Source organism: Myodes glareolus, chromosome 11 (assembly GCF_982192425.1).
Source record: "Myodes glareolus chromosome 11, mMyoGla1.1, whole genome shotgun sequence".
Taxonomy (NCBI): Eukaryota; Metazoa; Chordata; class Mammalia; order Rodentia; family Cricetidae; genus Myodes; species Myodes glareolus.
Genome location: NC_142036.1, coordinates 39,300,739 through 39,314,412, shown reverse-complemented (window position 1 = coordinate 39,314,412; position 13,674 = coordinate 39,300,739).

Genomic DNA, 13,674 nt, shown 5'->3' with positions numbered 1-13,674 from the left:
TGTGGGCCTAAAACACTGTGCTTTCCTGCTTGCTGGACGTGTGTGAAATCTGTGTGCTGGGAGCACCTAATTTTTACTTCATTTCCCACCTCTACCTTCATTTTCTAACTTCTCAATACCAGAAATTCTTTTATTATAACAAAATACCTTTGAGCCCCCCCCAAAAAAAATGGTAATGTAAATGTCCCATTTATGCAATGTCAGCACCCAAAACTGGGAACACATGCAGCTTTGGAGCAGTGGTTCTCAATCTGTGGGCGGCAACCCCTTCCGGGTCAAATGACCCCTTCACAGGGGGTGCCTATGACCTTCAGAAAACAGATATTTACATTACAATTCATAACAGTAGCAAAATTAGTTATGAAGTTACAACGGAAGTAATTTCATGGTTGGTGGCCACCACAATATATGAAAAGGCCACAGCATTAGGAAGGTTGAGAGCCACGGCTCTGGGGACAGGATCCTCCAGCAGTCTTAAGCTTGGCATTTGTGGTTTTGCCCACCAGAGGACTTCCTGCTAGGACCAACCAGCAAGAACAAACCTCTGGTTTTCAGGACCAGGTGCCACGAGAATGGGTCTGTCTGATTCTTCGCATACAATAATGACACTGTCAATCTACTCTGGTCTGATTTCCAGGGGTGGGGAAGGGCTGGTCTTGTTCCTGCCACATTCTCTCATCCGGTCTGACATGCATTTGGACAAGGAGGACAGGTTTGGGGGACGGTGGAAAGGCACTAGGCCTGCCCTTCCCAGAATTTCAGACATGAAACCAAACACATCATAAACTGGCCATCTTTGCCAAAGGCAGAGTTGAGTAAGACTTGATGGGTCTGATACTACAGAATCAGACTCCCAAACAGGTATTATTAATGTATACAGCTGTCTGTATGGTAATATGGTCAGACACTGTTGACTGAGCACTTAGCTGGTGCAGGCACAGTCCCAGAAACACATCACGTAGGCAGTTCTCAGTCCCATGATGCTGGAAGGACAGATGCTGAATCAAGTCCTGAAAGTCAGGAGCAGTGGACACCCAAACAGTGTGTGGCAGGGAGTCTTACCATCTAAGAGCCCTGGCTGTCCTGAGCCTCAGTCATGAAACGGAATCATGGAAATCCACTAAGACTCAAGTCACTCAAAGTGTCCGGAAGGTTTGGAGAGTGTGGTTGAGGGCAAGGCTAGAAGGGCAGGCAGGCAGAGCCAGAGAGTGCATGGCTCTCTTCCAGCCTTCTTCCTAAAGAACTGGGACTGTGTGCTAGGTAGTTTTATGTGAATTTGACACAAACTAGGGTCATCAGAGAGAAGGAAGTCTCAGCTGAGAAAACGCCTCCGCAAGAACAGGCTATAGGCAAGTCTACAGGGCATTTTCTTAATTAATGATTAATGTGGGAGAAGGGGCACCCACAGAACTGGTGCCATCCCTGGGCAGGTGGTCCTGGGTTCTATAAGAAAGCAGGTTGAGCAAATCATGGGAAGCAAGCCAATAAGCAGCACCCCTCCAAGGCCTCTGCATGAGCTCCTGCCTCCGGGTTCCCACCCTGCTTGAGTTCCTGCCCTCACTGCTTTTGCTGATGGACTGTTCTATGGACGTGTGAGTGAAATCAACCCTTTCTTCGCCAAACTGCCTCTGCTCCTGGTGTTTCATCACAGCAACAGTAACCATAAGCAATAGACAGACAGTGACTGTCTTTTTTCATTGGGAGGCATTTCAGTTTGAAATGCCAGACCTATGCTAAACATTTCTCACTTAATGACAAAGCCCCTGACAGCAACAACTTAAAGGAAGAAGCTTTATTTAGCTTCTGGTCCCAGAGGTTTCATCCCATGATCATTTGGCAGCACACTCTGGTGGAATGCATGGCCGAGGCGGCCTGTTCACCTTCTGCAGATTGGGAAACAGAAAAGGGAGGCTGGGTACCAGTATGCCCACTAGAACTCACCCCTCCTAAGGGTCCCACCACTTTCCAGTAGCACCACAGAGTGATGACCAAGCCTTCAACACTTAAGACTTTGAGGGGACACCCAGAACAAAATGATGACAAAGTGCTTTGCTGTGTGTGGTGTGTGTTGTTGTGTGTGGTATGTTTTATATGTGGTGTGTGCTGCTGTATGTGGTGTGTGTTATGTGTTGTATGTGATGTGTATGGTATGTGGTATGTGTTGTATGTGGCATGTGTTTTATGTGGTGTGTGTTGTATGTGGTGTGTGGAATGTGTGGTGTGGTGTGTGTATTGTATGTGGTGTGTGTTGTATGTGATGTGTGCTGTATGTGGTGTGTGTTGTATGTGGTGGTGTGTTGTATGTGATGTGTGTTGTATATGTTGTCTGTTGTATGTTGTGTGTTGCATGTGGTGTGTGTTGTATGTTACATGTGGTGTGTGTTGTAATACACAAACATTAACAGAAATTGAATGAGATAATGTCTGGAGAAAATACTTTGCAAAATGGAAAACATTCTATGAATTTGAGGCTTTTCTCACCAGCATCACTAAGCACATCATTTTGAAAAGTGAAAAACACTCAGTGACTACTGATCAGTCAAGATGCGGAGGCCACACAACCAGTAAGTCACATTGGTGACCAGGAGGAGAATTCATTTACTGACCTGGAATAAACACTAATAATTTTCTATCTGGATGCTTTTTATCCAACAGCCACTAGATGGCCTTGGGAGAAGAAACACCATTACCCTTGTATCTCTACAAGGTCTCACTTGTACATTGAGAAGCGCTTCCGACACTGCTACTGAGAATTAGGTGCTTCCACCGTCCTCAGTGGAAGGTCCAAAGCCTTGAGGTGCTCGGATATTCACAGGAATCCTCAGCTGCTGGAGGATGAAGGCAAGACATTGTTGTTTCCCAGAAACTGTCCTTGGTGAGGGACTTCTCAACATTTGATGTCTCTGGATCTGAACTGGTGACTCCCACCCCTGCCCCCCACCCAGCTCTGTCAGTCACACACGACCTGGCTCTCATCTTTTTTCTTGCTTCAATGACTTCGAGAAGAAAATAGCAAAGAATGAGCCTTGGGAACGTTAACATGTTAAGAAACAGATTCTAGTTTCTTGGGTCTCTAGTTGATCAAAGTAGCAAGGAGTCTGGGATTGAGGCCTAGTAATTCACGTCTAACAAGCTCACAGTTGCCTTTGGGGCTCTCTAATCCGATCTGACCCTACAGAGGCACATACTTACAGTGAACTATTCCATTTATCCTGTAAGGATAGAAGTTAGATTATAGAAAGCCGCTAATAATGCAAATTATGTTATCCAATAGATAAGTCTACTCGTCAACCTTCAAGTAATATAATGAAATACCTGAGGTAACCCACTTATGAGCAGGTTTTTTTTGACTCACACTTTGGCTGGTTGTGGTAGCTGTGGATTGGTTGGCCTAGTGCTTTGGGCCCTGTAGCAGGCTGCATGTCGTGGGGCATGGCAGAACAGAATTGCTCGGTCTATGGATAGGAGGGAAGAAGGGGGTAAGAGTTCCACAGACTCCTTTGAGGACAAACCCTAATTGTCCTCAGGACCTTTCACCAGACCCTACCTCTTAAAGTTCCACCAATTCCCACCAACACCACTTTGATAGACAGTCATTAAGACAGGAGTCCTGGGGGGCCACTCAAGACCCAAGCTATAGCTCTATGCAAGTGAACTGTGCTCAGGACACACACATGTACACTTAAAAAAGATAAATCCCACTTCAGGTCATAGGAAACTAAGCCATTTTATGTTCGCTCGCAAATTTCTCTCTCTCTCTCTCTCTCTCTCTCTCTCTCTCTCTCTCTCTCTCTCGTTCATGTGCGCACAGTATCGTGGAGAAGTCAGAAGACAACCTCAACTGTCATCTTTAGACCTCATCCCTCTTGGTTTTTGATACAAGGACTTGCGCTGGTCTTGAACTCATTGATGCTCTTAGGCTGTCTGGCCCCTGATTCCAGGGATCTGCCTGTATCCACTGCATCAGCTCTAGGATAACAAGCATGTACCACTGCATGCAGATGCTTACGTGGATTCTGAGGAACTGAATGCAGGTCCTCACGTTTGGCAGGCAAGCAGTTTAATGAGTAAGCCGTCTCCTTGGCAATCTCTTTAAATTTTCCAGGTTTTAACAACTCTCTAGTTCACTCATTAATTAAATTAAACAAAATTTTAACAGAAATTTCTTTTAAACTTCCATGGTTTTGTTGTGTCCCCCCCCCCCCGCGTCCTTAAAGTTTCTTCATTTTTATTTGATGTGCATAAGTATTTTAGCAGCATGTGTATACATCATGCGTGTACTTGGTCCCTGCAGAGGCCAGAAGAAGACATCGGATCTCCTGGAACTGGAGTTCCAGACAGCTGTGAACTGTCACATGGGTCCTCTGGGAGCTTGGCAAGTGCTCTTAGCTATGGGGCCGTGTCCCAGCCTCTTGCCTCCTTTTTAAACTTTCTATTTGTTTTATCTTGTGTATGTGCCTTAGCACATGCTCATGAGGTCAGCGGGCAACTTATGGGAGTCATTTCTCTCCTCTCACTGCGTAAATCCCGGGGATCAAACTCAGGTCATCAGGTTGGGCCACAAGCACCTTTACATGCTGAGTCATTTCCCTTGCCCAGGTCTGCCTTTTTGAAAATTATACTTTAGCATAATTCTCAAAGGGCAGTCTTGGGCCAGGCAAAGGCCAGCAAGAGCTTGTCAGAAATGGAGGGTCTCACCAAGACATGGATGAGCGATTGTAGGGCAAAACCCAGCCATCCGTGTTGTGAGACGCCTATAGCTTTTTCTGGAATGCACTCAACATGATGATATGTGAATTCACACACCAAACACTGTCAAGATGTTACTTTAGCCTTGATTCGGTTAGATAAAACCTTGGAACCTAATGGTCATATAGTCTCCAACATAGCCTGCCAATGATGGACAGGGACAGGCAGGTCATCCTTCTTTCTCATCTCCAGGGACTGACAGTTTATCCTGTAGCTCACACCTATGTCTCTCCCCACAGTTAAGTAAATAAAGGTCATATATGAACCTGACAAACCAGAGTGTCAAATTTTCTTTGAAGGGGTCACCTTCTATTTACATACCTGTCATCCACCTGTTGGCACCTGCTACTCTGACCCTGAGAGGCCAACCACCTCCCCCAAGCTTCGTTATGAATTTCCCCACAGGGCCATGTGCCCAGGGAGAAGGGACACAGATGGTCTCGGGGTCCATTCCCACATACTGTGATTATTCTCTGCATCCTGCAATAATAGACTGTTATTCCACTGTGTGCAGATGTATAATCACAAGCCCATTGTGTGTTGGACTGGAGCACATATGCCACCCATTTGCCTGCCTGGGCACTCTGCCCTGTACCCAGGAAGCCCTCCCTGACTGCAGAACAAGCTGTATAATTACCAAATAGTGGGAAAGGAGCCACTAGAAACTCTGTCCCCTTCCTCGGCACAACTACCTCCTACCCAATGACCCACCACCAACCACCCCATCCTGCCAAGCCTGCTGGAAGCAGCTGCTTCCCATAGGCCTCCTGTGCCTTCATCATGAGAGACAATAAATGCCAGAGGGCAGCACACTGTGGAAGGGAATTCTGGGAAGCCAGCAAAGCACAATGAGTTTTAAAAAGTGCTTAGCTGGTCTGTATTCAAATTCTGGTTCTCTGCCACACCTAGCAAGGCTGGGAACTTGGGCTTGTGGCATGCTTCTTCTAATCCCCATACTCTCCAGTGTAGAAAGCCATGTCGAGAAGACCTCCTGAGTGCAGTGAGACTCCAGACCACACCGTAGCAAAGCTGTCATCATAAAAGCACTCCCAACAGGGCTGGGTGGGCATCAGTAGTTGGTGGCCATTATTTATGATAAAGTGTATTCACTAAATACACTAGAAAGGGGAGGGGCTTGGAACACAGACTGATCCCACAGGGCCAGGGATTGAGGGAGTACAGGAGGCTGTGATAGTTTCAATTGTCGACTTTGCATAGCATAGGGCAGTGGTTCTCAACTTGTGGGTCGTGACCCCTTTGGAGTTGAACAACCCCTTCACATGGGTTGCCTAAAACCATTGAAACACAGATATTTACATTACGATTCATAACAGTAGCAAACCTATAGTTATAAAGTAGACATGAAAATAATTTATGGCTGGGGTCACCACAACATGAAGAGCTACATTAAATGGTCACATTAGGAAGGGTGAGGACCGCTAGTGTACAGTCATCTGGGATGAGAAGCTCACTGAAGAGTTGTCTAGACCACATTGGTGCAAGGACAAGCCTGCGGGGGATTATCCTAATTACCTGAAAGACCTGTCCACTGTGGATAGCACCATTCCCTAGGCAGGAGATCCTGAACCATATGCCTGGAGGATGAACACAAAGAAGCAAATAAGTGAGCACGTACACATTCAACGCCCTCTGCTCCTGATTATGGATGCAGTACAGCCAGTACCCTCAAGCTCCTGCCTCTGTGATGTCCACCCAGCGAAGGAATGGAACTGTGAACTAAAATAAACATTTCCCTCCTAAGTCGCTTTCATCTGGATATTTTGCCATGCAACACAAACTAAGCTAAAACAGAATTTGGTGCCCAAAGTGGGATTATTGTTGTTGTGATTAAACCTGATCATGTAGGAGGAATGTAGAAAAAATTGGAAATTTGTGCCAAAAAAAGAGATAATGCATGCCTTGAGCAGAACTTAAGGACTCTGAGAACAAGGATTCTGTAGGGGACTGGGATGGGATCATGCACGTGATATTGTGGTCAAGAGTCTTGCTGCACTTTACCTGTGTAATGAGAATGCAAGCAGGATGATGATGAACTGATTTGTCTGGCGGAGGAGATTTCAAGGTGGGATAAAGTCTTAGTTGCTTTCCACTGCTGTGACAAAATACTGTGATCAAGGGCACTTAGAAAAGAAAACGTTTAATTTGAGGCTTATGGTTTCAGAGGGTAAGAGTTCATGGTGAAGGCCTGGTGGCAAGAACAACTGAGAGATCATACTTTAATCAGCAAGCAGGAAGTGGGGAGAGGAGGAAGGAAAAGGAGAGAGAGAGACACCAGATAATGGAGTCTTTTGAAACTTCAAGGCATGCTCCCAGTGACACACCTCCTCCAACAAGGCCACACCCACCAATCCTTTCCAAACAGTTCCACCAACTCAGGACCAAGTATTCAAACATGTGAGCCTGTGGGGGGCATTCACATTCTGGCTGTCCTAAGGCTGGTGCTGAAGAGGCAGCTGATAGAGACCAGCATGACTGTGTAGAATCATCCTGTGCTACCCTGGAAGGATGGGCAAAGTATCCATCCTCTGGGCAAAATCCTGTACCTCAGAGAACGCTCCATCTTTTAAATATCCAAATTCACTTAAAAGAAAAAAAAATCTAAGCTAAAAGGGTTCATTGATTCTCAAAAGCAACTGCTTAGAGGGAAGTTCCCTGGAGTCAGAACACAGAAGCTGATCCAAAGATCCGGGCTACATCTCAAGCTGGCAGCAGACTTGGCAATGTCATCGGCATTGTCCATGTGGTGCTGGGTTTGTTGGCATAAAAGATGCAAGATTGAGCGGCTCACGACACGCAGCTGAGGCCAGACGATGTGTGGCAAGACTGAAGGCTCTGTGCAGAGGGCCTGGGAAAGCACTATGTGAAGCTCTGAAGGAGAAGCCTAAGCTGCCATGGAGACCCCAGCCATGGAGTCACCAGAGACGAAAGGCTGTCCTCTAAGGAGAGCTGTAGGTGTGGAGTGGAGCCTAGGCCTAAGAGAGAAGCTGTGTGTGCTGTAGGTAGCAGGGCTAGAGGGGTAGGTTGTGCAAGCCTTTGGAGCCCAGCCAGTTACATGACGAGCCCTAGACAATGAACATGGAGAGACTGAATTTGGTGTTTTCCCTGTGGACTCATTTCTCTTTGGTGTGATTATTTCTTGCTATGCCCTAGATCTTTCATTTTGAAATAAGAACATGTTACTGTACATTGGGAGTGTATAATTTGTTTCGTTGGGTTATGGGAACTCACAGTTAAGAGACTTTTGAACTTACAATGGATTGGAATTTTTAAAGACTAGGGACTTTTAAAGTTGGACTCTATTTTACATGATGAGATAAACGTAAGACTTTGGGAATAAAGGACAGAAGAAGTTATGGGTTAACAGTGACATGTCTGGGTGTCAACTTGACAAGGGGTGGAGCTGTGGTGGTTAGCTTTGGTTGTCAGCTTGCCACTGTATAGAATCACCTGGAAAGGGAGTCTCAATTGCTTAGATCGAGTTGGCCTATGGGCATGTCTGCGGTGGATTATCATAATTACCTTAATGGAAGTGGAAGGTCCCACCCGCTATGGGTAGCACCATTCGCTCAGAGGGGAATACGGAACTCTGTGCGCGGAAAAAGTGAACTGAGCTCTAGTCTGCATGCATGCACTCATTGCTTTCTGGCCTTGATTACGGATGTGATGTGCGATTCCCTCAAGTTCCTGCCATCGTGACTTCCCCACAGTGGCAGACTATAACCTGGAACTATCGCTAACACAAACCCTTTTGGAGCTGGAGAGATAGCTCAGAAGTTAAGAGCACTTTCTGCTCTTGCAGAGGATCTGGGCTTGGTTCTTGGCACCAACAGGACAGCTCACAACTACCTGTGGCTCTCGATCCGGGGGATCTGACACCCACTGTTGTCCTCCACAGGCACTAGACATACACATGGTGCACAGACACACATGCAGCCAAAACACATAAAGTAAACAAAACACATGCACATAAAATAAAAGTGACTACTAAATTTAAATAATAAAAAATAAATCAAACAAACCCTTTCTTTCCCAAGTTGCCTTTGTCAGTTATTTTCATCAGAGCGAAAGAAATGAAAGCAAAGCAAACCTTGTAATCCCTGAGCAGCCCTGGCCCTGGGGCAGCTGCAGGCCACCCTATCCCCTGGATTGGGGAGGACTTTTCTCACCCACCCACTGCTTCACGCAGCTCGATCACAGCTGACACAAACCTCCTTTGTCCATTGCTCCTGCCAAGCTCTCAAGAGCTCTCCTAGAGTCAGTCTCTCTGCTGCTAAAAATCACCTTGGGAAAGAAGGGCAGACTGAGCCAGGAATAGAGCGGGGCCCAGAGTCCCAGAATGTGTCCTACCACTAACATCCATAGGTCTGTTTAGGGTTCAGGTTTTGGTTAGTTTTTGTTGGCTTGCTTTTGTTACGTTCATTTGTTATGTTTTGTTACCATCCCTCATGGTGGGGATGTACACACAGAGGTCAGAGAACTATTGTGAAGTTCATTCCATCCCTCTGCCATGTGAACCCCGGGGTCGAACTTAAGGAGTCAGTCTTGGCAGCAGGCACCTCATCTGCAGAACCATCTTGCTGCTCTTCATTTGTTTCTGGGACGTGATCTTATGCCATGCGGGATGGCTCTGAATTTGCTATGCAGCTGAGAATGACCTTGAGCTTCAAATCCTCCTGCCTCCAAGTACTGAAACAGGTATGTGCTACCATACCTGGCTCCTTACCCTATCATGTCTACATAGTCCAAAAGACATCTCGCCACCTTGCCAAGCCTCGTCTCCCATCTGTGACTCGAGAGCAGGATAGGGAGCTTTTGTAAGGAACTCCCAGCAATGACATCATTCATTCTACCACTAGCCATTGCTTTGCACCTATGTAGACCTGATGAAGGACAGGCAAAACCTGATCCATTTTTAAGTCTGTCCCTTGATGTCATCTAAAGGCATAGATTTCCTATTATTGTAGGGAGTGGTTCTCAGAGGACAGCAGTGGGTAGAGTCCTTTATAGTGGAACACGGTGTGTCCTGCTCCCTCTCGGCCCCTGAAGACCAGGCTGTGCTGCCCAGGAAGTACCTGCACAGGAGCTCCGATTGCAAAGATACGCGGTGACAGAGGCAGCCCACCATCTCACAGCCCTCCAAGCCAAGGGTAGATATTGCACCCGTCAAACGTGCACCGTAACTACAGGGTGCCCAGAGCAAACGCCACCCCAGGCACAGCGATGTTCTCAGCTGCCTGTGTCAAATTCCCAAGATAAGGAATCCACCCCTAACCTCTTACCCCACGTAGCTTGAAATCCCCCTTCCTTACAGAATTCTGGGACTCTCGCTGAGGACAGGTGACAACTGTCCAGATTGCCTTAGCGTTGGGGCTTCCGCAGACACGCACAGCAGGGGCTGCACCTCACCTATACAGAGCCTTCTTCCCTAGGGGGACCCAGGGCAAAGTGAAGCGGCAAGCCTGGCTCCTGGATCTGCACTCTCAGTTATGGGGCAGTGAGGGAGAAACAGGACACCCTGGAGCTGGAATCCCAGCCATGTGATCATAGACGAGTCACAGCTCCCAGCAACTGTGGCTCTCAGTCTGCGTGTCTGGAAGCTGCTGTCCGTCACATGCGCCTTGCAAGACTGCCGGCTGGAGCTCAGGTTATCGGTAATTTTGAGAGTTTTCTGGGTGAGTCTAACCTGAGATCCACTTCGCCAAAAGAGCTCTGAGGTTCTTCCCGGGTGTCCCTGGAGCCTGTGGTCCTGCGATTTACTTCCAGGCCCCTTCCTGGAAGCAGACATTGGCATGGACTTGGTGTATACGTGAGTAAAGATCATGACTCACCTCCTTAGTTGTTTCCATATTCATCACTAATGAGGTGAAAGGAAAAGTCACTGGGTGGGGTGGCACCTTCCTGTAACCCTCTACCACCAGGTAGAGGCAGGAAGATCAGGAGTTCAAGGTCAGCTACAGCTGTATAGTGAGTTTGACAACAATCTGATGCATGTGATTGTCAAAGGGAGAGAGGGAGGGGGTAAATAGAGGACAGAAAACTGACTTCTGAGTGGGACTGGAAGAGCACTGACTAGCAGAGTCTCCGCGGTGGTGGAAGGTCCTGCAGCCTTAGCTGCTCATCACGGTAGCTCTGAGCCGGATGCGGTTACTAAGGGCATGCAATGTGTCCAGTGTAACCGGGGCTCTAGCTTTTCGAGTTTACTTAGGGTTAAGTTTAAAGCACACATGTGATTTGTAGTATCCCTACCATAGATAGAGTCAGTTATAAACGCTATCTATGCCCATGTACTTTTATGTCTCTGTTTTACTAGCACCCCATTACTTTTAGAGAGGCTTTCTGACCCCACTGTCTATGGCCATAGCTAGACAACTGCTAAGATTGTACTGCTCTCCTTCAGACAGGCGATGGGCCCAAGACCCAAGCTAAGTCAGACGTTAAATCTAGGTTTAGTGACAGAAATAGAAAATAAGGGTCAGGGTGGTGGTGTACGCCTCTAATCACAGCACCCGGGAGGCAGAGGCAGGCAGGTCTCTGAATCAAGGCCAGCTTATTCTACACATTAAGTTCCAGGTCAGACAGGGCTGGCTACATAGTGAGACTATCTCAAACAAGCAAACAAAAACATTAATGAAAGAAGATTTCTATGAATGCTGATGTCCTAAGACCCTTCATATTCACCTCTAGAACTATAGTCTAGAATGTGATAGCAACTCTGATGTGTATAATATGAACTTTATCTTCACCATCAAAATCACCGGTATCCAGTAGCTCCGATGTGCCAGCACCTCTACTAGAGACATGATCCATGCAGCCTTTCTCTATCCGCACCATGGAAATCATGCCCATCCTACCTTCCTCCAGTCCTGTTTTGAGACAGAGTCTTGTGCAACCCAGATTGACCTTGAGTTCACTAGATATCTGAGGAGAGCCTTGAACTTCTGATCCCCCTGCCTCCACCTCCCAAGAGCTGGTATGACATGTGCACACTACCACAGCTGGTTTATGCAATGTTGGGGATTGAACTCAGAGTTCCAGACATGCCAGACAAGCACTCTTCAAAGCATGACACACCCCACCCCTTCTTCTGGAGATTTTGTGTGGATAGCAAAGAAGATCGTGGTCATAAGCGCTCTGAACAAAAGTAAGGAGTTACCCGTGTCTCTTATAGATGTTGTTCTCAGGGCACAAGTCTGGAGGAGTCCTGGGAGGGTTAGACAAGAAGTCAGGATCTGGTCCCAATTCACAAGCTATGCAACAATAGGCAAGACACTTGTCTTCTCTGGGCTTTTGCCAGAGACTGAGATACATCCCTTTCCAGGTTCTCCATTGCCTGGTATTTTTGCATCTCCCTTGCTGGATGTATATCTCCTCCTACTTCTACCGGCACAAGCCAGCCAATCCCCAGAGTAGATCCTGCAGGTCTGTAACCCTTTCTTCCTTTCCCAGCTTCCACATTTCTGGGAAGTTACCTAGAATATGCACTCTCACGATTGACTGCACTGCTCTCTGGCAGAGGACTTCATGGCAATTGCGTCCAGCCTTCTCCTCCATTAGCAGACCATACGGTCTGTTGGGACAAAGATCACATCCCTTTTGTTCACACTGTATCCATAGCGACAGCGACCAGTGTAGATGCTCCCTGATCCTTACACCATTTGAAGGTTTCAGTGAGTAACCTACATCTATTTAGTATGTATTATGAAAACCACAAATCTATTTCATTTTAGGAAACCGGCTGTGCTAATTATCTGATGCTATGTCACAAATTACAGCTCAAACTTACCTGCTTTTTTTTTTCAAATCACTTGTTATTTCTATTTCCGTAGGAGAAAAATTCGAACAGGGTGCATGCGGTTGGCTTGTCGCTGCTCCATGTTTGAGACCTTGGGTGGAAGACCCAAAGGCCAGGGACTCAGTTTACCACCTGTATTGACTGTCTCCATTGGCCGCGATCTACTGGGAGTTGTCAGCCAGAAAGCCCTCATGTGACATCTGGATTGCCTGTGCTTCCTCACAGCATGGCAGCTGGTGTCTTCGGAAGACAGCATCTCATTTCTGCAGCCCTGCCGTGAATCCATCTCCTCTCATTCTATTCTGTAGAGTCCTTGAGCTTAGCACACGTTCAGAGGAAGGGGAGTCAGACTCCAATATCACAAAGAGAGGGCAGAGAACTTGTAAACATCCTGTAAGTTCACCGTGAGCACTGGGTAAACGCAAGACAGGCATTATTAGGTGGAGAGGCAGTGTCGCAAGGAGGCCTTCTGCTCTCTGTCTGGTTCTGCGGCTTGTTCCTGTGTGGGCTTGGGGAATTTGCAATCTGAGAGTCAGGCTTCCCCATTTACACAACAGGAAGGAAGCAGCTGTTGATCTCTGGTGCCATTTGCATGCCGGACTCTCCTTGAGAGTGACTTTAGGAAGAACCTGGCCTTCTGGAAACATCCCTAGCACTGATCATGCCTGGTTCTTGACACTGGAGGCGACAAAAGGTTGTGACTGAAGCTTAGAAAGATCTGACACCAGGAGGAACTTTAAGAACCCCATAGAAAAGCATTAAGGGGGGGGGCTGGAGAGATGGCTCAGCGATTAAGAGCACTGCCTGCTCTTCCAAAGGTCCTGAGTTCAATTCCCAGCAACCACATGGTGGCTCACAGAATATTGTATACATAATAAATAAATATTTTTTAAAAAGCATTAAGGCCTGGGGACTCTCAGGTCTCTCTACTCTTAACGTGGGTGCATGCCTTTAACGCCAGCACTTCAGAAGCAGAGATTCACAGAGATCTGCGGCCAAACCAGTCTGCTTACCAAGTTCCAGATCAGTCAGTGCTACATAATGAGATCTCACCTATAAATAAATAAATAGCTTAACAAGATCGAATAAGTCAGGAAGCAGCATTCCTCATG